Below are 22438 nucleotides of genomic sequence, written 5' to 3' on the forward strand. Positions count from 1 at the left end.
GCTAGACTGGGATTTGAAGTTTCTGGATTCTAACCACACTGGCTGTCTCTACATGGGGCTGCATCTTGATTGTGGTTTATAGGTAATCACTTAATTTCACGATCTTTGCACATTTTCCTTTCAAAAATGGCAACAATTATCCTTTATTCTTCCATCTCCCTTCTAGGATATGGCAAAGAGTCATTATTATTAAAAAAAAAAAAAAGAAATTGAAAAAAAAAAAAGAAATTGTCAATCTGTCCAGAGGTATTTGCTATATAAATACAGAAAACAATTCTCATGATTTCCTTTGCCTTTGGGGCTGTGCCTGTAGGGTAAGTAGGCACTTTCTCAATGAAGGGGGCGTTTTGAAATTCCTTCCAAAGAAGTCTGGCATTCATTCTAAATTGACCTGGAGGCTGAGGAGCCCTGGAGTTTTTCCAGCTAGTTCAAACTCTGCCAGGTAAATATTTCCATGAACTAACAAGCTGTGGTAGACTGGTTATTCATGGACTTGGCTGTTACTGTTGCATTGTTCTTGAGTTACTTTTGTGTTATATTTTTAGAATCCCTATAATTTTATAGGTCCTGATGCTTAATCTGAGTCAGTATGTGTTCTTTTAGATGTACAATACTAGAGCTGGGTGGAACAATCTACCTTTTAAGAAAGGACATTTATTGTAAATTTAGTAAGATGTTTAGAGGTAGGTGTTTTGAGATGGGCTAGTGACAATATCATGTGGATACCATGCTTTCTTCCCTTTTTGCTCCAACCTCTAGAAACTTTAGTTTTTGTCCTTAGGATTGATGCTTCCTAGTCACCAAGTGGTTGCCATGCATACAGACCGTAAGACTTCACATGACGTTGTATGACTGCAGAAGTAGGGTGTTGATCAAGATGGCAAGAGAAAGACCTTCTCATATACTTGTATTCTTTTACCCAGGAACAAAAATCTATCCCCAGAGTCCCTCTACCTCACATCTATTTGGGCAGGAGGAGATATTATGGCCTCTCTGAGCAGCAAGGGTGGCTGGAAAAGGGAGTATTTTGCTTTTTCAGTATCTGCGTTGAAGGGTGGACAAGGAGAAGGCATAAGGACTGACCAGCTGAAGTGTTTGCCACAACTAACAAGTTCTTTTTCTTTACTTCCCTTCTATTCTATTCACAGAAGTCACTGCCTGCAAACAGCCTACCACAGTCTTGGGAATGAACTCTGACAAACTGACCATCATAACAGTTGATGCTTCTCATTGAGGATGGAAGAATGGGGCTCCAAACTTTGTTATACTGTTCTTGAAAGGTAATCAGCTTCCTTGCATGAGTAGATGGAACAGGTCTGTTTATGTTACTTTGAGGTTTACCAGTAAAGCACCACAATCTCTGCAAGCTGAGGAATTGAGGGGAAATATTGCATGAGTCTTGGTCTGTTTCTTACAATTGCCTTGTGAAGGTGGCTGGCAGCCATTAATAGTGCTGATTTTATAAATACAGGATGAACAATTAAAGGGGTAGCAGTTCTAATTCTAGGAACTGGGTGTGAACAATTTTATTTCCAGGCTCTGAATGATCAAAGGTTTTCTGTTCAAAACATGGTTGGTATAGGTCCAGTGATAGTTGAAGTTTATCATCTAAAATAGATGGATCTCTCTTTTAAAATTAGTATTTTTTCATTTCCATGCATTTATATTAAAATTTCTTGTTTTTTTTTTTTCTCTAAATAGTTGGAGAATGGCATGGGATGACCTTGTAGTAGGCAATATATAATACAATCAAGTCTATGTACTAATTCAAGAATAGTTTCCCATTGGCAAGAATATAGAAAGTCTATACTGGCATCATTATCATGGACATGTTTCTTTGTTTTTATTGTATTCAATAAGATATGCAATTCATCAGTTTACCTTGGAAGAAAAGTGTGATGAACTTTGACTGTCTTTTAGTTTTATCACTAAGATGACAGGAGGCCAAACCTCTTAGTGTGATCAGGTTGTTGTAATGATGTGCGAAGGCAGCCAGCATACCATTCTGAACATGATCTCCTTCATCTGGAAACAAAGTGAACAACCTTTGATATTGATAAAACCCAAAGAACTTTGGAAAATTTTAGTGTTTCTTGATTGATACTCTCTATTTGGGATGGATTTAGCTGAGAATCCCTGATACTGTTTAAATAAATAAAGGATTTACTTTTTTTTTTTTTTTTTTGCAAGGAGTATGGAGGTGGTCATTTCAGGGTCCAGTATACTGCTCCATGGTCAGGCTCATTTTGCCTTTATGCTCTGCTGTCCTTCAAAAAGAACTGTGAGCACCTACGAATTATGTAAGTATTCCAGGAACAAGAAGAGAAACAAAGAAAGAAGGATAAATGGTCATATCAGGACTTGGGACATTCTCAGAAATACCAGTCAATGTGAATCTTGTTGCTGTGAACCATGTCCCACAGCCACTATTAGCTGCAAGAGAGTCTGGTGATTATAGTTTCTTAGCTGAACACATTGCTGTTGTTGTAAAAGTGGAGGTTCTCTTAATGAGAGTGAAATAGAGAAATGACATTGTCTAAAGAACTAGCAACCAATGCAATGCCCATTATCTCGGCAAACTACGGTGTCTGTGCTTCCACCTGTTAAGCATTACTTTCATGTCGATTGCCATTGTAAATGTAGGTGAAAGTGATCAGATATTTAAAAAGAATCTGCTATTTTATATTCTTTTTCAAGTAAGTAATAGTAGTCTTCTCATTTATATTTACTTTGTTTTTTTAGTTTATGTGCATAGTTTTATATATGTTTCCGTTTCTTGGCAAAGAAGTGAAGGTTCATGCTTGGATGATAAAGTGAATTCTGGAAAGGCCAAATTCACTCGATTTTTAGAGGGGTCTAGGATGTGTTTTGGGACTGCTCTGCTCCCTGGATGGTCCTGGGATCCTGGCTTCCCCTTTGGAACCAGCCCCTCAACTATGAGTAGACCTGGAGGTGTTTTGAGCCTCAGGCTGAGGAGTAGATTCTGAGTCATCAGGTGGCCCATTTTGGGCTTTGCCCAATCCAGCTATCTATCTGGATCTGTAGGAACACTTTCAGTGGCGTCAGAGACAATAGGTAAGCAGTATATGTAAACAGAGCCAGAGAAATGCTGTAGTGTGGCCCAACTGCGTCACCCGTCCCAGGCTTTTATCCTAGGAGCCTGAAGTGTAACATGCATTCCAAACCAATGGACTCAGTACAGAGTCAGCCTTTTGCAAACATAATGCAAATTGAAACATTTTTTTACTCCTTTTTCCCTCCCTATTCTTTCCTCCCCCTCCCCTCTATTTAGGTTTTGTCTTGGAGAACTTATTTGAATTTTCAAGTTAGCAAGACTTAAAGAAGTCACTTTTCCTCACTGCCCACCTGTAGGAACCCTGGAGGACCTTAGATAGGTTCTGCATGTAGACATCCAAAGATGAAGCACTCGTGATCCCACACATCGGCTAGCTCTGAATAACATATCAGAAAGCTGTTGGCTCATAGTAGGCTGACCTCTCCTATTAGATTTTACAATCTCTTGCTAACAGAGAAACACCAACATCCCCTTTGACAAACAACAGAAAGGGCTATTGCATTTCACTGCTAGGGCCTCTCTTTTGTAGAAGCTTTTTTGATTCAGAATTGACTAGTAGTTCATGAGTCTCTATGAACAACAATTCTGGGTAAAAGCTGAGAGTTGTGATGGCCATGAAGGAGAAAGAAGCAGAACAGTGTTATTTGCCATTCTGACAGTCACCTTTACAAGTAAAATGTTGGGGGAAAAAAAAAAAGAAATGTTGAGGGGCAACTGGGTGGCTCAGTTGGTTAAGCATCTGGCTCTTAGTTTCAGCTCAGGTCATGATCTTGGGGTCCTGGGCTCCACCCTCAGCATGGAGTCTGCTTGTCCCTCTCCCTCTCTTCTTCCCCCACCACTCTCTCTCTCTTTTTCTCTCTGATAAATAAATAAAATCTTTTAAAAAAGTAAAATGTTAAGGTTATGTCCTTGCAAGGATCCTGGATCTTCTCCATTTTCCATAAGACTATAAAACAAGCTTATCTTCTTCCTCTCTGTTTCCCTCCCTCCATGTCTTTCTCTCTCTCTCTTACCTCCTTCCTTTCTTTCCTTCTTTCTAAAGCTTATAACTATGAGTGTTCAAGGAGAGGTTAATCTATCTGACTCGACATGATGAGAGAAGGCATCATGCGTGAGGTGAGGCTTGAATTAATCTTGCAGGATGAGTATTTAAGTGTTTGCTCAGATGGGAGGGGACAGATTGAATAAAAACAGATGGACCAATGCAATAATTTTTATTGAGTCTGCTGGAGTGACTCAGTCATGATTATGCAGGCTACTGTTTCATAAGTATGCAGCCCACAGGCAGCCATTATTGCTCACACTTCCTTATTGTTTACTATGGGGAGGGCAGAGCATTTAGCAACACACTGATGTGGTGTTGAAGTTGAATTCTTAGTGAGTCTCAACATTTTCCCAGGCGATAGACATTACAGATGACCTTCCCAAGCAAGATGCTCTGAAGAAAGTCCCTTGCCCATTCTGGGCAAGCTACCAATAACTGTACCCCCTTCTCTCATAAAAACAATACAAAGAAAAGGGGAATTTTGTGGGAAAACAAATATAGGTACAATATTTGTTCTTAAAGAATTGTCACAACTGATTTTAACTAACCATGTAGATGATGGTCGTTGAGGATTGTCAGAAAGTTTAAGGCCACTCTAGAGTTCACCCAAGTCTATTTATTTAGAGTTTACTACAGTAAGGAAGTTAGCTACTATTGCATTTCTTCTGCAAGAGACTCACAAGGATTTAAACGGACAATGGGTTTTGCAAAGAAAAAGGAAGAAGTCTCAAGATAATCTTTGATTGTCAGTGTCCCATTTAGGAGGAACTTTCTCTTGGGGTGGGATTTTGGAAGTGATATAGAGGTGGTGGGAATGAATAGTGGGCAGGGAGCTCCCTGATTGGCTTTTAGATTCATTTTGACATCTTTGATTGGTTCACAATCCCCAGGCTTCTAACTGAGTCCTCCAGGCTAGGTAAGCTCATAGAGTTTTCCTGTTTCAACTGAAAGAGTATCTGTTCTCTTCTGTGCTTTCCAAGTCTAGCAGAAGCCAGTTCTGCTGAGTTGTTGCATTAAACTGTGAGGTCCTTTTTCAGCATATACCAGTGCCTGGTATATTGTAAGGAGTCAATAATATTTGTAGAATGTATAACAAATATTTTAAAGAGCTTTCAAATATTAAAGTTAAAAGGATTGTACAGTAAACATCCATATTCCCACTATCTAGGTTCTATAGTTAAAATATTATTAGATTTGCTTTATCAACTATCTATCCATATATTCACCCTACAACAGGAATTTTTATATGACACATTTAATTAAACTAATAAGAAAACAGTTTATAGTCTTACTGCTTTTATGAGGAGAGATCTAGCCCAAGAGAATAATGAGTGATAGTTCCAAAAATGTCTTAATTGCCCTTAGGTACTACTATTGTTTGCCAAATATGGGTGGGGCTCAGGTCCTATATGAGGCTGTTAATGTTGGAGGACTTTAGTCAGTTAAGGTGTGGATATGCTTAAGTTTCACTTGTTGATAGTATTATTGAACCAGGATTTGCCTTCACCTTTAAAAAAATATGAAACTGGTAGGGAAAAATGCCAGTTTAAAAAAAAAAAAAAAACCATGGCGCAGCCTGGGTGGCTCAGTGGTTTAGCACCACCTTCAGCCCAGGGCATGATCCTGGAGACCCAAGGTTGAGTCCCCTGTTGGGCTCCCTGCATGGACCCTGTTTCTCCCTCTGCCTGTGTCTTTGCCTCTCTCTCTCTGAGCCTCTCATGAATGAATAAATAAAAACATTAAAAAAGACCCCACAAGACTATATTAGGGGTTTTAAGTTTAATGGAGCTACTACAATCTGTGTTTGTCATGTTTATAAAGATTCATAGAAGTCAGCTTAATTCGCAAATAAAAGTTAATTCTCTAGGTTAAATGAGGCAGGCAAAAGTTGAATATGCCTGCTACATCAAAGTCTATTAGGAGGCTAGTCATCAAAGTATACTTGTTATTTTCTCTGTTCTGTTTTTTTTTTCTTGAGAGTTAATCTACTTATGCATAATGACTTTTTAGTACTAGATATTTGTGTACTATGAAAAGTGCAGCATATGGCCTCTGACCATGGGTTGTGGATATAAGTTGTGGACACCACTGGGAGTCAGTGCGTGGTGGCCTTTTAGTAGAATCAGATGTCTTAAGTTTGGGTTTGGCCTCTGTCTTTCAGAGTTGGGGCCTCAGATTCAGAATCAAAAAATGAATTTACTCCACAGTGGTATTTACCCTATAAGGTTGTGATAAAGATTAAATGAAATACTGCTTTTAAAATGCCTGGCTCATAGTGACAGTAAATACTAGTTGTCATCTGTTAAAAATGCGGCAGAAGTAACATACTTAGGAGGGAAATTAAAGTATGCATGTACTGGTATCATAGAATTCTTGTTTTGAGCTGGAAGTGACCTGAAAAATCCTCTGCCCCAACTCCTTATCTTGAAAATAAGAAATCTGAAATCCAGAGACATTAAATAATTTTCTTCAAATAACAGTTGAAGTTATCCTGGAATAAGATGAAAACCGAGTTTTTAAATCTCCTTAGTAAAGCTCTTTCCAACCATAGGCAATCCTGATTTGAGGATCCTGCAGCGGGCCCAGGGCAATGATAAAGCAGTGTCCTTGGACATACTCAGACTTGAATCCACCTCTTATTATGTGGCCTGGGTGAATTATTCCTTGGTTTTCTCTCTGTAAGTGGTTTTTGTAATCTTGCCAGATGGGGCTGTTCTGGGGTAAAATGAAATGATAGGAATGAGACATGATGCAGGATGCTTTGACATAATAAAAATTCCCTGTGATGGTAACTGTTCTTGATGAAGAATAGGAAAAGGCAGTGGGGGAAAAAGGAGGAGGAGTTGTAAAGGAAGACACAGTCCTTGATTCTCATAACAGATCATGAAAAAGGTGAATCCTGAAAAGTCTGTGGCACCACTTTCAGATGGAGGTGGAAGAGAGGAAGGAACAGCATAGAAGAATGGAAGCTGGAAAGAAGAGCAGAGAATAAAGATGCTGATAGGAAATGAATGACTGTCATCAAGCACTCCTGTTCCTCTGGGCTTTGTACTTTGGTTAGGGATGGAAGATTCCAGACAGGGTGCAGCTTGATTCCACAAAGGGATCTGTACAGGCGATCCTCCACTTCATCCCTATGATTGTTGTGTTTTCATGATTCCCACCTGAGTTTAATTTTGGGGTTATTTAGATACCAAACCCTTGTCTCAGAAGGACCACAATTACAAAGGATTTTTTTTTTTTTTAATTCATTTGAGAGAGAGAGAGCAAGAGCATGGGGAGGGGTAGAGGGAGAGAGAGAGAAGCCACTCCCCTACAAGCAGGGAGCCTGATGCAGGGCTTGATCCCAGGACCCCAGGATCATGATCCAAGCCAAAGGCACACATCAGCCACTGAGCCACCCAGGTGCCCCTTATAGAGGATTTTTGAGCCAGAACATACCTCAGAGGCCCTCGGCTTCCATACTCTCATTTTACAGCTGATGAAATGTCCTGTAAGAACAAACGGGAACTCCCAGGTTAAATAGGTTAAAATAAGCTCTGGTCAGGTGAGATGAAGACCTAAGCACCATGTTTGTCAATGATTCTGTGGGAGAATGCCTTTACGGTTCTAAGCAACAAGAGTGCAAAAACGTATTTGGCAAATGATACTAATAATACTAATTAGGTGGATTTGTCTATAATGTGATGCCTTTCTACTAGTCTTTACATTTTTTTCCCACCAGAATACAACATTGCCCAATTGTGATAGGCATCAGAGAACTCACTCATTATTCAAGTAGATTCTAAGTTTTTCAGGGCAGGGAATATGTTTTCTACTTGCTTTGCAACCTTTGCTATGTTAGCTGTGTGAACTGTAGGCCCTCAATAAGATGCTTGTTCAAAGAGAATGAAATAACCTAATTTTTCTTTTTAATTCAAATAGAACTATGACAATAGGTAAAGCAGACAGAGCACTAGAGTCCATGGGACAGTGAAGGGTCAAGGTCAGGAGCACAGGGCTGCAGGGAGAAGTATCTGTGATGGTAGAAAGGTTCTGTTTGCACCGTCCAGTGGAAGCCATGGGCCATGTGTGGTGATTAATAGCACTTAAATTGTGGCTAGTACAAGTGAAGAACTGAATTTGTAATTTTATTCGATTTTAATTAAGTTAATTTAAAGTTTAAATATGGCCCCATGGGATTGATGGCCACTATAATAGGCTGTGCAGAACATGGAGGGTAATGGTGGACACTGAGGTATGTGGCCAGGGTTTGCATCCCAAGCTTGCCCTTCCTAATCGCTCGATGGTTGGGTTTCATGGTATCCCCATCTGTAAGGGCTGTCGTAAAGACCATGAGTCAATACATGGGGTCAATGTGTGGAAAGTTTCCTGAGTCAATATATGGAATGCGTCGAGACATGGCAATGAATCATTCTAGTGCCTGGAGAAGAATCTGTTTGTGTGCTCTTATCGTTATTACTTTTATAAGGAGGATGTTTTAACTAATTAGATCATTAAATAATTGTTTGGTCTGATTTTTGCCCTCTTTTGACTTTTTGGGCCTCTGTGGTTCTACTCGTTAAACTGTGGGAATTGGTCAGTGCGAAGTCTCTGGCTCTGAAAATTGATGTTCCTGTGAACTGGCAGCTTTAGCTTCTATAGATGATTGGGAGAAAAAAAATCTGGCTTTTGATCTAGCTCCACAGCATATCAATATCCCTGTGGGATATGTGGACCCTCTGTCCTTCATTTCTGCATTGGATCGATGAGGAGAGCTTTGCCTCATTTTTTAGAGGTCCACATCTTAGAGCCACATGAGGGATATTAAATAATGTTTAAATAAATGATTACATTTCAAGTGTTTGGAACACGTTTCCTCCGAACTATCATAATCATAACATAGCAACAGTATTTATTGGGTGGTGTTTCTAGGCACTGGGCCAAGTGGTTTAGAGGCATTATTTCAGTTGATGTTCCCCTATGATGAGGGAAGATATTGTCACTGCTCTTTTAAGGGGACAGGACACAGGGGTCAGGCTCTGGGTCACTTAGCCAGTGAGCAGCAGAGGCAGGCATTTCTTTCTGACTCTGGGTCTTATATTCTGAAGGTTGTGGAATGACCTCTTGCAGCACGACAACTTATATTTGTTAACTCTTAGTGTGTTTGCTGATATGCTTGAAAACCCTCAGTAATGGAGAAATGAGTTTTGAACTTTGAAAAATCTTAGAAACAGAAAGCAAGATGGCTGTTATAAAATGAAGAGATAGAAGATTTTGATCATTTATGCCCCTTTTGATAATGAGACTTCAGTCATTTGGAATTTGCTCTGGATAGTTTCTCTTGAGAAAGTCTCTCACCGTAGGGTTTCTTAAATTCTTGCCAACACACACACACACACAAATTTTTCCTATGAAAACATACTCCTCGTTACCCTGGTTAACAAGTAAAGAATTATCTTGCTACTTGATAGCATCTATTTTTTTTAAGCTAAAAATCTCTAAATGTAAAAAGGAGGGGAATATCTATGGATGAATTCCTTGAGGCAAAACTGGCATATTTTTTGGTTGTCTCTTGCCTAGAAAACTGTTTCCAGGGGATTTAGGGCTTTCCCCACTGCTGTTGGATCAGCCCATTATCTCAGTCTTTCAGATTCATTCTGTGATTGGGTTCAGAGTACAACACGTGTTCCCGCTCCAACAGCCATTTTTTCCAGTCTTTCTGATGGAAGAGCCACACTGGTGAGATTGATTGGCTTCAAACAACAAGTGCTTACCACTTAAAAAAAAAAGTGTGTGTGTGTATATATATATATATATATACACACACACACAATTGTCAAGCCCTACTCTTGCACCTAAATCTCCTGCTACAGAGTCTGAGGTCTCTTACTCAAGATCTTTTAGAAAATCACACCTGCACGTTTTGCTTCTTAGCCCTGGGCCCATCTGCTTTATTCTTGGACACCCTCCGGTGGAGTCAGTGACTCATTTTGCTTCGGTCCAAGACCTAAGTCAGCCCAATGAAGACCAATAGTTATCACTTCCTGGACTTTGAGTGAGTTACCAGGGATTTAAATAAGGAAACTGGTAGCTCTGGAAACTACTGGACACTGTCTTAGGAGCAAGAAGGAATCCAGTTAGGGGTTAAACTTGTCTAAGAACAACAGAGTTAAGGAAAGAAATAGGGCCCATTTTTTTCCCCATTTCTTTAAGACCTTGCCTTATCTGAAGTATAATCTGGACTTTTTCAGTCAAATGGACCCATAATTCCTCTATTATTTAGGTGAGTTTGAGTTGCATTTTCCTTAACCAATAAGGGAAGCATCTTACCTGATGCAGAGGGCATAATACACAGGCTAGGGAGCATAATAGCTCCTGGGCTTACAAAGATGACTAAGGCATATGTACCCTCAAAATACAGGAGTTTATAATTCAAGAATATTCTTTTCCCCATTTAATGTGTTTGTTCTTGCAAGGCAGTGGGCAGGATTACTTTTTATGGTGTCATTAAAATTTTTTAGTATGTATTTTGAATTGAGATATAGTTCAAAGGCCATAAAACTCACCCTTTTAAGGTGACCAAGGCCCTGGTTTTCATATATTCATGAGGTTGTGCAACCAGCACTATCTCACTTCAGAACCTTTCCATCCCTTCTCCACACACCCCCAAACTCACATCTATTAGCAGTCACCCCTCATTCTACCTGCCCTCCCCAGCCCCTGACAATCACTAATCAACTCTCTCCCTCTAGGGATGTGCCTGTTCTGGATACTCCATATAAGTGGAATCATACAATATGTTGCCTTCTGTGACTTCCTACTTTTACTTAGCATAGTATTTTCAAGGCTCATTGGTTTTTACATCTATCGGTTCTTCATTCCTTTTTTGTGGCTGAATGATAGTCCATTGCATGGATATTCAATTTTTTTGTCTACTGATCCATCAGTTGATGGACATTTGAGTTATTTCTACTTTTTGTTTATTGTGAATGTTCATGCTGCTATGAACATTCATGTACAAATTTTTGTGTGGATATATGTTTTGCTTGCTTCCTTCCTTCCTTCCTTCCTTCCTTCCTTCCTTCCTTCCTTAAAAGATTTTACTTATTTATTTGAGAAAGTTGAGTGAGCCAGAGAGAGCATGAGCAGAGGGAGGGGGGCAGAAACAGACTCCCCACCATGAGGAGCTTGATGTGGGGCTGGATCCCAGGACCCCGGGATCATGACCTGAGCCAAAGGTAGATGCCCAACTGACTGAGCCACCCAAGCTCTCCTAGATATGTTTTCATTCTCTTAGGTTTATGTGTGGAGCTGTTTATGAGTGGAACTGTTGGGTAATATGGTAATGTTATGTTTAACTTTTTGAGTAACTACTAGACTATTTTCCCTAGTGGTTACACTGAACAAGAAAATAAGACTTCTGTTCTTATGGAGTTTATAGGTACTAATGTTATAACAGATTGCAACTTTGAAAAAAAACTAGACTAGAGAGAAATCGTACAGTGTCTCATACATGGTAGCCTTTAATACAATAAAAACTTCCTTTGAAATCTTTACTATAAAACAGAAATTTGGTCCCTTGGCAACCCCTTCATAAATAGTGATGCATAGTGTGTTTTTTCTGTTATGACACTAAAAGCCTGTAAATCAAATGTTTCTATTTCATCGCAACTAGAAAGTTAGACATTTATAAATCCCGCTAAGCATCTGACTGACAATTTATTATTACAGTGGGACACCAAGGAACTGTTAGGTCCATAAACATCTTTAAAAGTCTTTAAAAATTTCCAGAGAATCGAAAGCAAAAGATATAAGCAACATTATTGGGATTATAGGAATGAGAAAATCTAATTAGCCATAAATGGAAATAAAATATATGAGATGGCAATTACTGCTCAAGAAGAATACAAAATGAGAAGGTACAGAAAGCATATTTAGGACAAAGTGCATTTGCTTTCTAAAAATTATTTTATTGCAATTACCAAAGTATGTTAGCTTATCTGTGGTGCTATATAAACAGTAATAATGGCATTGTGGGCACGGAATGCACAACAAACAAAATCCAGCTGACCTTTATCTTCAGTGCCCCATTTCATGCAAGCTGTGACTTTCCCAAAAGGTATTTGAAATCACCTTATGGTAATTAATTTGTGACAGTTAGAAAAAGGCTTGAGGACAGTGCCAAGGAAAATTCCACATATCGTGGTGGTGGAGGGGATCATAGAATTTAAGGCTGGAAGAGACGTTAGTTTTTCCAGTGTGCCATCCCTCTCTCCAGCCCCCCTCCCCCCTTCCCACCCCTGGACCACCCCCACCCCAGACCCCCTGCACACTTGCTGAAATAACAAACCTGCTGTTGAAAAGTTACCAGTCTCTAGTTAAACATTCCTGTTCTAGAAGCATGAAGATAGTAATTGCAACTCCATCTATAATAGTAAAACATTGGAGCAACCAAAATATCTTACGCAGCAATAAGTCACTGTTATACAAATGGAAATTATATCTGTGGACATTTGGGGAAGTGTTTTGTTATGCTTTTAAATGAAAAAAAAAAAAGCAGAATATAAACCTGCATTTGTATTATGCTTAAAACTAACTGTGGCCTGGAAGATGGAAGATATGCAAAATAGAAATAGTTCTTTTTGCTTGTGTTTTCTTTTCTTTTAAACATTTATAAATTTTCTGTAATTTTGCTTAGTCAGTGTTCTTATATCAAATTAATAAATGGAAAAGGATACTTTTTTTTTCTTAAAAGCAGATAAAGTAAAAAGGGGGCTAACATTTTGTTGTGGGGCAAGAATTTACAATGGCATCCTCCAAGAGTCAGAGGCAATGATCAAAAAATGTATATATAAAGTTTTAAGTTCATTTGGTGAAGCAAGCAAATATTCCATACCTTCTATCTTTTTTAAAACCATTGTAGCCGTTCGTTGAATTTATGTTTGCAATTTAATATGAGCCAGGGGATCATTAAAAAGGAACGGTTTTAAGAGAAACCACAGCACAAGAGAAAAACGTTAGCCAATTCTTAAGACAAATCTAATTAAATTTTCACTTATATCCCTCCCCTCCCCTCAAAAAAAAAAAAAAAATCTCCTGTCTCACTCTGCCCCATGTAGCTTATTGGCAGAAAGAGCTTCCCTTTGGCTTATCTTAATATATCTTTATTACTTGGATTTCTGCAGTTTAGTGTTTGGAGGCAGGGACACATGATCTTTCATTGTTGTGCCTTCTATTGTCTGGAGACCCATAAAAGCAGAGGGTTGACAGGTTCAGCATTTTGTTCTTATTATCTGCCCAAGCCATTAAATAGTGTGATTGGTGCTGGTGGCATTACAGCAGTTCATAAAGGATAATGTCTTTTATCTTAGGATGCAGATTTTCAAATAGAGAAGAGTCTAAGTTTTTGGGATTAAAAAAAGGTCAACCACAGCAAACTAAATTTGAAATTACCTGAAAACCAATATTCTGTCAATGTGGAATGACTAGATATCTCTAATTTCAGCTTGACGATTTATGAAAATTAACATCAAAGATTTAAGACAAAGTGGAAATTAGCCATTAGTGTAGTAAGCAAAAATAAACATATTCTAGGGCGCCGGGTGGCTCAATGGCTCAGCGTCTGCCTTCGGCTCAGGGCATGAGCCCGGGGTCCTGGGATTGAGTCCCCCATCGGGCTCCCTGCATGGAGCCTGCTTCTCCCTCTGCCTGTGTCTCTGCCTCTCTCTGTGTATCTCTCATGAATAAATAAATACAATCTTTTAAAAAATAAACATATTCTAGTGGTACTTAGAGAACAAAAGATCTATTCTAATTGAGAGGAGGAGTATCATTTTCCTCTTTCAATACATCTGAAGTTCCTATGATCTGCTATTTCTTACATAGTAAATACAGTCTATTTAGATGTTGAATCAAATAAAGGGCAAGTCAAATATTTTTTAGTTTTACTCTAAATGGGCTGTAAACCTCAGGATCTGGGTGGAATTGTATCACACAGGCTATAATTTCTTAGTTTTCCCCCTTAGAATAATTTAGCACAATTTTATTACAACCCTCTTGGCTCTCTGATAATTAGATAAAAGAGCTCCTCATCTTTAGGGTAAGGTAAGGTAAACCTTTAATAAGTAATTCTGATTTTCTTTTTTGTGGAACTTTGCTTTCATCTTATGGTGAGCTGTCACTCTGGTAGTTATCCCTGTTTTCTCTTTGTTTTGGTTACCTTGGAAGGTGACCAGCTTCTTGAAATGGTGGCTCTTCGGGATTTGGCCGAGATCAGCAGTGGCTGGCAGGGCTCCTCCATCTGTCGTCGGCTGGTGGGTATGTCTGCTTGACAAGAATCTGAAGTCACAGTTGAATCCCCACAGGGTGACTGGGACAGCACTGGGAACAGAAAAGCAAAGAATGAAATGTCTCAAAATAATTTGAGAGCTTGCCAGTATATGTTTAATGAAAACATTTTCATCAAGACTTTTTAATTAAAAAACAGCCGTCAAGTAGACTTAACAATATGAATCCGTTCTTTAAAGAGAAAAGGAATTAGAAATTTAGGAAAATGCAAGGGAAACCACCCATCAGGCTATCCAGATAGCTAAGCAAAAAGGTGGGTGCATATGAAATTATCCCAAGTGACACTGTTTAAAAGGGTCCTAGATGATGATTAACCAGAATAGTGTCCTTCTGGCCTGAACTTAACTCTGCTGACATTGTGGGCATTTGTACCAAAGCGCCACCATTGCTAGATCAGTGGGCACAATGCCCCCAACTAAACAGACATGGGCTTGCTTTGATAGGTGACCATTCGTGTATTTGTGGAAAACCCACTTTGGCTGCTAAGTTCTTGAACATGTCACTTAGATTTCACTGAAACAAGGAAACTCGTTCTTTCTTTCTTAACTTTTTTTTTTAAGGTTTTATTTATTTATTCATGAGAGACATACAGAGAGGCAGAGACGCAGGCAGAGGGAGAAGCAGGCTCCATGCAGGGAGCCTGACGTGGGATTTGATCCCGGGTCTCCAGGGTCAGGCCCTGGGCTGAAGGCGGCGCTAAACCGCAAAGCTACCTGGACTGCCCTTGTTCTTTCTTTCTTAACTTCTCTTCTCAAATGTTTTAGTATTTGATTCATGCCCTCCCTGCCTCCTTTTCTTCCTCTCTCTCTCTCTCTCTCTCTCTCTCTCTCACACACACACACACACACACCCTACTTCTTCTGATTTGTTTCTTTATTTTGCAACTTATAGACTTTCTTTTTTTTTTTTCTTTAAGATCTTATTTTGAGGTAATCTCTACACCCAATATGGGGCTCAAACTTACAATCTTGAGATCAAGAGTTGCATGCCCCACCAACTGAGCCAACCAGGCACTCCAACTGGTAGGATGGCTCCTGTAATGACACTGAGGTGCAGCCACCAGGTACTGCAGAGACTTTCTTCCTGTAAAGCCTCTCTGTTGCCTAAGCCCCTATCCTGTTAGTATCGTGCAGGTGAGACAGCCTGGAACAAGGTCCTCAGGACAGAAGAGTTTTTAAAAGTTTCCCAGGGCCAATGTCCTCCCTGTCCCATAGAGTTCTTGACAGCTGGCTAGACTCTGGATGTGCAGGGAGGACGTGTACAGTGTTCATGGGCCTCAGGGCCTGGAAGAGCCATCCCTGCTTTGCAGGCTCTGCAGCCTCTTCTTGTGTGTCTTCTGCTGGATGCCCTCCCTGGTTCCCTGGCACTTCAAGTGTATTTGGGGAACAAGTCTTGCACATGGCCTTTTCGTAAAAACACGGGGATTATGGTAACGATAGTTCTTCCACCCCAGGCACTAAGTTTGGTATCGGATGATTTATAGTCTGGAGGATGTCATAATGAAAGGCTCCTGAGTGAGAACAGCCTTGAATACAACCGGAGAAAACCTGAGGTTCCATTAATGGTAAGGAAGCAACAGGCCTGGGCAGCTGGGAGGTGAACTGACTGCAGTGTGTGGGTAGGTTTCTGGGTGCCACTGCGATAAAGCACTGGGGGACTTAGAACCACTGAAATGCATTCTCTTGCAGCTCTGGAGGCTAGAAGTCCAGAATCAAAGGGGTTTGGCAGGATTGATTCTTTCTGGAGGCTTTGAGAGAGAGAGTCTTGCCTCTCTCGAGCTTCTGCTGGTTGCTGGCAGTCCTTGGCTTGTGGACACATCACTCCGATTCCTGTGTCCATTGTCACATGGTGTTCTCTGTATACTGTGTTCAAATGTCCCTCTTCTTATGAGGACACCAGTTAATGGACGAGAGCCCTCTAGATGCTGGTATGACATTGTCTGAATTTGATTGTATCTGTAATGACCCTATTTCCAAATAAGATCGCATTCACTGGAGTGAGGACTTGAACATAACTTTGTGGGGGACACAGGTCTACCTAGGACATGGCAATCTCCACACCTGTCTGTATTTGCAGCTCTACTTTGTCTTCCTCTGTACTCAGCATCTGTGCTCTTTGGCACTGTGGACATTTTGCACAGACAGCTCTTGGGGATGGGACTGTCCTGGGACTTGCAGGTACCTAGCAGCCTTCCTGGCCTCCTTGGCCTCTACTAGCCACCCCCCCAGCCTTCCCCCACATAGCTGTGATGACTACAGAGGCCTCCAGGGGACAAAATCATCTGTGGTCGAGAACCGTTGCTTCACAGTGATTGTGGTTTTACCAAATCCCACGTATATTTTAAGAGTTATCCTCCTATGTATTTAGGGCAGCCCTGGTTAGCCCAGTGGTTTAGTACCGCCTTCAGCCTGGGGTGTGATCCTGGAAACCCAGGATAGAGTCCCACATCGGGCTCCCTGTGTGGAGCCTGCTTCTCCCTCTGCCTGTGTCTCTGTCTCTCTCTCTCTCTCTCTGTGTCATGAATAAATAAAATCTTTAAAAAAAAAAAAAGTTATCCCCCTATGTATTTAGTACTATGTTATTTAGTACTTAAAGATCCATGACTATACTATCTTTCTGTATCATTGAGAAATAACTCTGATTTTTAAAGATAAGTTTCATAATATTTTTTATTAATATTATTATGCTTGCATGTTTGCCTTGTAATTCCCTGATAAATGACCATCCATCCTTTCATCCCATTTATGTAGTTCCTATTTCAGCATTTCTGCAACTACCACCACCCACCGCTCATCTAGCAAACCTGAGTCTGTTCTGGCCCTAGTTCTCTCCAAAGCAGAGGGGGTGTTGTGCTGTCAGTAGAGAGAGAAACTCTTTTAGCCTCACCTTGTCTGTGCCCCAAGATTAAGCTGCGTTATTAAAAAGAGAGAGAGAGAGAGAGAGAGAGAGAGAGAGAGAATCATCTATCCTATGATTTTTCTGCTGAAGCAACATATCTGTTGGACAATATGAAGAACCCAGTTAAGTGTAGTATCCTTCCCATGTCAATCCTTGCAAAGGTTGATGCTGCTGAAGAGAAGGAAGACTCTTCCTTTCTAAGCCTGTGACCTGGACACTTGGCTTCTGAGTCAGTTTGTGAGGGGGGACCAGGTGGATAGACTTGTACCCCGCCCTGGCACGGCCCACACTGGTCCAACTTGCTCCTGCTTCTGTGATGATGCCACAGAGCCTCAGAGGGCATGGCCTCTAGAAATGAGCAGAGCTTCCTGGTTCTGCAAGTACCTTCTGAAACGCTTCTTTTGTTTCTGGAATGCACTGGATAGTCTCTTTTGCAAGCAAACCTTCAAAATCCTTGAGAAGGGAGCAGTAAGTTACAGTTTAACATTGGCTATCTCCAACCAGAGGAGACAGATTCCTGAGGCTTTGAAAATTGAAGAGAATGGCAAACATTTGGTTCATTTAATATCGGGTAATGAATTGGAGGTGCCTTTCCTGGTCCGCCCGGCTCTGCTTGCCACCCACTCATCTGTCATCTTGCTCAACTGTCACCTACACAAAGCCTTTCTTTCCCCTCCCAGGCAGTGCTAATGGCTTCCTCTTCTGGGTCCCGCAGCCCTTTGTGTACCCTATATTTAGAACTGAATGAATTGTTCTGTAATGATTTGTTTATGTATCTGTCTCTCTCCCCCAGTAGGTGATGAGCTCTGAGCAGCCAGGGATCTGTCTTCCTCATTTTCATAGACCCATCTCTTTTTGTGGAATAAACCGTGGTCTATTTTCACATCTTTCTCAACTCCTTTCTGATTCCTGTGGCCATCAGCGTCACCCCTAAGTGCCCCAAGCCTATCAGAGTGAAGAAATGCGGCTAGCTCTCCTGCGTATGGGGGGCTCTCTCCCTCTCGCTATGTGTATTGTCCCTTCTACTAGGAGTGAATCTTCCTAAGTGTCATTTTCAAGATTGGTTGGGAGCACAGCCTGGGTGTTGCTTGTGGTATTCTGTGCTTGGCCTAACACAGGATTTAACACACACCACTGCGGTTGCCGGCCTGTCTGCTTTACCCCTGGCCCAAAGGATCCTCCAGTAAACTAAGTTTCCCTGCCTCCTAACAGAGACCCCTCGTGCTCAGCACTCAGAGAGTATTTGTTGAATTACATTTCTTACAAAATCCATGTGATGTATCATGAAACTTTGTAATAAGGTTTCAAAGAAGGGGCACCTGCGTGGCTCAGTCGTTTAGGCATCTGCCTCTGGCTTGGGTCGTGGCCCCGGGTTCCTGGGATCAAGCCCTACGTCAGGCTCCCTGCTCAGTGGGGTATCTGCTTCTCCCTCTCCCTCTCCCTCTGCCATCCCCCCCGCACCTGTGCTCTCTCTGTCTCTGTCTCTCTGTGTCAAATATATAAATTTTTTAAAAAGTAGAAAGAGAACATAATCAGAAATTAGAAAACTTGAGTTCTTGTCCAGGTTTTCCTATGTACACATGGGAAGGAAAATAAAACATAAAAGTTTGCCTACATGTAAAAGTGCTCTAGAGAAAAGTAGATATGAGCAAAGAAAAATAGGCTCCTGCCAGGAAGGAGGACCCAAAGTGCAAGGACAGTGCAAAATCAGACAAGTCAGCTTAGTAGCAACTGGGATCTTTTTTCTTTTAAAGAGTTTATTTATTCATGAGAGACACAGAGAGAGGCGGAGACACAGAAGGAGAAACTGGCTCCATGCAGGGAGCCCAATGTAGGACTCAGTCCCAGGACTCTGGGATCACGCCCTGAGCCAAAGGCAGACGCTCAACCGCTGAGCCACCCAGGTGTCCCTAGCAACTGGGATCTTAACTAGATCAGATGGGAGGGGAACAAGGACTCTTCCTGTCACAATGGGTCGACAGTGCAAGAACCAGAAGGGCAGGCCTATACCCAGAGAGGAAGGCTGGCACTACAATTGCCCCAGGGAAGACAGAAAAAAAGTAAAAAGAATCATTCCTTGGTTTTGCATAAAGACAGTGCTTTAAGCCTGAGGTATCTTTATTTAAGCATATCTGCCATTTATTTTTAAAGATTTTTATTTATTTATTCATGAGACAGACACAGAGAGAGAGAGAGAGAGAGAGAGAGAGAGAGAGGCAGAGGCACAGGCAGAGGGAAAAGCAGGCTCCATGAAGGGAGCCCGACGTGGGACTTGATCCCAGGTCTTCAGGATCAGGCCCTGGGCTGAAGGTGGCCCTAAACTGCTGAGCCACCTGGGCTGCCCCGCATATCTGCCATTTATCCCCTGGTAAAGCTACTGAAATGAAGCTGTGGCAGCTGTGTGGCCTTGCAGAGGGTAGAGGGGTGAGCTCATGCTCTGGCAACACTCCTAACATGATTGGGACTTGGAACAGGACACCTGCCCTGACTGCCCTGGGTGTGGCCAGTGCTGGCTACCTGTGCGACCAGGGGCAGGTTGTTCACAGTCTTTGATTTGAGCCTCAGAATCTTTCTCTATAAAAATAAGGACACATATTTACATTATGAATCTTAGGCCATAATTAGCTTCGACGTTTTTATAACTATACGAAATTGTTTATACCATCCCTCCATGGGCCGCGCCAACAGGGCAGAACTCATCCTGTGTCATCCTCACCGAGGCATCCAACTGGCAGTCACACACAGTGGCTGTTTTAAAATGGAATTTAGTCTCTGACAAATGTAGAGCTGTTTCTCTTTAAATTGCTATCTCTTGTGCATTGGATACCTCAAACCTCTCTTTTTCCACCTTCCTTCCTCATCTGGGCCTCAGCTGGGCATTGGTTGGAAGACCTAGCAATGTGTGGCCTGCGTGAGTGGTCTGAGCTTCCTCACAGCATGGTGGCTGGGGTCCCAGGGCGAGTGCCCCAAGCAAGAGAACTAAGGGAAAGACCATGTTTGTTTTTTTGTTTGTTTGTTTGTTTGTTTTTTTATGGCCTTGTGGTGGAAGTCATAGAGTCTCACTTTGCCATGCTTTGCTGGTAAGGAAGCCATGAAGGTGCCCCCAGGCCCAAGAGGAGGAACACGGAATCCATACTCAGTGGGAGGAAGGTTGATGTCACGTTGTAAGAGAGCGTGTGGAATGGGATTTAATTTGGGTCTTATTTGGGAAATAAGATCTTCCACAATGAGTGAATTTTCACCAGTTTGTGGTGGAGTGAGGAAAATAAAGCCATATTGTTGCCATGTAGAGGAAAGTCCTTGATTCTGAGGTTGATTAAGTTTTGGGGTGGAAATGTTCTCAAATCAGTGACGTGCAATCATCGTACCTGGTGGTTCTTTTTCTTAATATCCTCACCATGCGCAATTAGGCCAGGCCGCAAAGTTTTGTGAAATTCACAATCTGGCCTTTTGATTGCACCCACTTTTCCATTCATTGTGGTAGGGTCTTGGACAGCATTCCCAATAAGGGATCACTCATTCGTTGAACACCCCTGGTAATCCGGGGCTCTCCTCATGGAACGAGTGGCCAACCTCACTGTTACCAGCTCTCAATAGGACTAAGTTCTAACTCACCTCCCTGCTTTAACTCAGACCCCTGATCTTGAACCTGCCCTCTCTATTTACTTGGTGGATTTCTATTAGGTAAAATAGACTGTATTTTCTCACACCCCACGGTTATGTTTTCCTTTTTCCAGGTTATACAACCTAATTCTGGTAAATGTTCTCTATGTGATCCATACATAGATCGGGTTCTAGGTGAGCTTTGATAAAATGGTGGTATTAACTCGGTCTTCTAGGATCCCGGTATTCTCAACTTGTTCATGTTGGGATTATGATCTTCAGGGTTCTTGCTGGCTATACATTTCTATATTCTACAATCCTGTTCATGCATTTCTAGAATCATTAGTTTGGCAATGTTCTTCTTCAGCAGGTCATTACAACAAAAATATGTTCTGAGCAACATAGACTATAATGGGACTGCAAAAGCCCTTATTTAAAAAAAAATCAGGTACAATGTAGAGATGGTAAATATGGAATATATAGCTAATGTTAAATCCAAATTAAAGAAAATATAAACTTCCAGTTTTCTTCAAGTCCTATCCTTGGGCAATTGTTGTTACCCTTAAATTTGCTCCTTACTTTTATTCTAATATTTTATTATTAATATTACTATTGTCACTGATAATAATGCATTTCACTTGCTAGCTTTTGTCTCTTGTTTTAGTTTCTCCGGATATTGTTGGTTCTGGTGCTTTCCTCTATAACTGGCATTTTCATTCCCTTTGCAAATTTGGTGTAACCAACTTCTTCTTCTTCTTCTTTTTTTTTTTTTTTAAGATTTTATTTACTTATTTGACAGGGAGAGAGGGCAAGAGAGAAGCAGGGGGAGTGGCAGGCAGAGGAAGAGGGAGAAGCAGGCTCCCCAGCTGAGCAGGGAGCCCGACATTGGGCTCGATCCCAGGACCCTGAGATCATGACCTGAGCTGAAGGCAAATGCTTCACTGACTGAGCCACCCAAGTGCCCTTCTATAACCATCTTCTGACCCTTCACCTAAGTCATTAACTGGAATGGTGAACAGGGTGGGCTTGAGGAGAGAACCCTGGGTCACTTCTCTGGTTGATTAACCCTAAGTCGGGGTGACTTTGTCCATGCACCTTACTGCATTACCCTTGTCGAATGCCTTTCTGAAATTAACACGTCCTAGACTCAGCATCCTCTGGGTCCTGCCAGTTTTATCTTTTCAATCTCCAGGAGCAATAATGCGAGAACTGATGAATTTGTTTTTAGTGTGTTTGGATAGGCTTCTCATGACCTCTGCTCTCCCTTTTGTCACAAAGCATCTGTTTTACAACCTGTTTTCACATTTTGCTGAGAGTTCATTTCAAACCTAGTCCTGTAGTTCCTGAGAGCCGTGTTTACTACTTAATCTACACGGGAGCAAGAGTTGCCATCTCTCTTTTTTGGACCTGTTTCCTTCCATGTTCCAAATTTCTCATAGTTTCCTTAGTGTGGTTTAAACTTGCATCTTTTGGGGTCTGGGAATGAA

General features: G+C 41.2%; 1 long non-coding RNA gene across 1 annotated transcript in view; it reads left to right on the forward strand.

The window, feature by feature from the left end:
- Positions 1-288: 288 nt before the first annotated feature.
- Positions 289-22438, forward strand: part of LOC112919325 (uncharacterized) — a 60591-nt gene continuing 38441 nt past the window's right edge. The window contains exons 1-3 of the long non-coding RNA XR_003234865.2: positions 289-442; positions 1149-1280; positions 2191-2300. This is a non-coding gene — a long non-coding RNA (uncharacterized lncRNA). The remainder of the gene's footprint in view (positions 443-1148; positions 1281-2190; positions 2301-22438) is intronic.

This window comes from Vulpes vulpes, chromosome 5, assembly GCF_048418805.1.
Source record: "Vulpes vulpes isolate BD-2025 chromosome 5, VulVul3, whole genome shotgun sequence".
In the NCBI taxonomy this organism is placed as follows: domain Eukaryota; kingdom Metazoa; phylum Chordata; class Mammalia; order Carnivora; family Canidae; genus Vulpes; species Vulpes vulpes.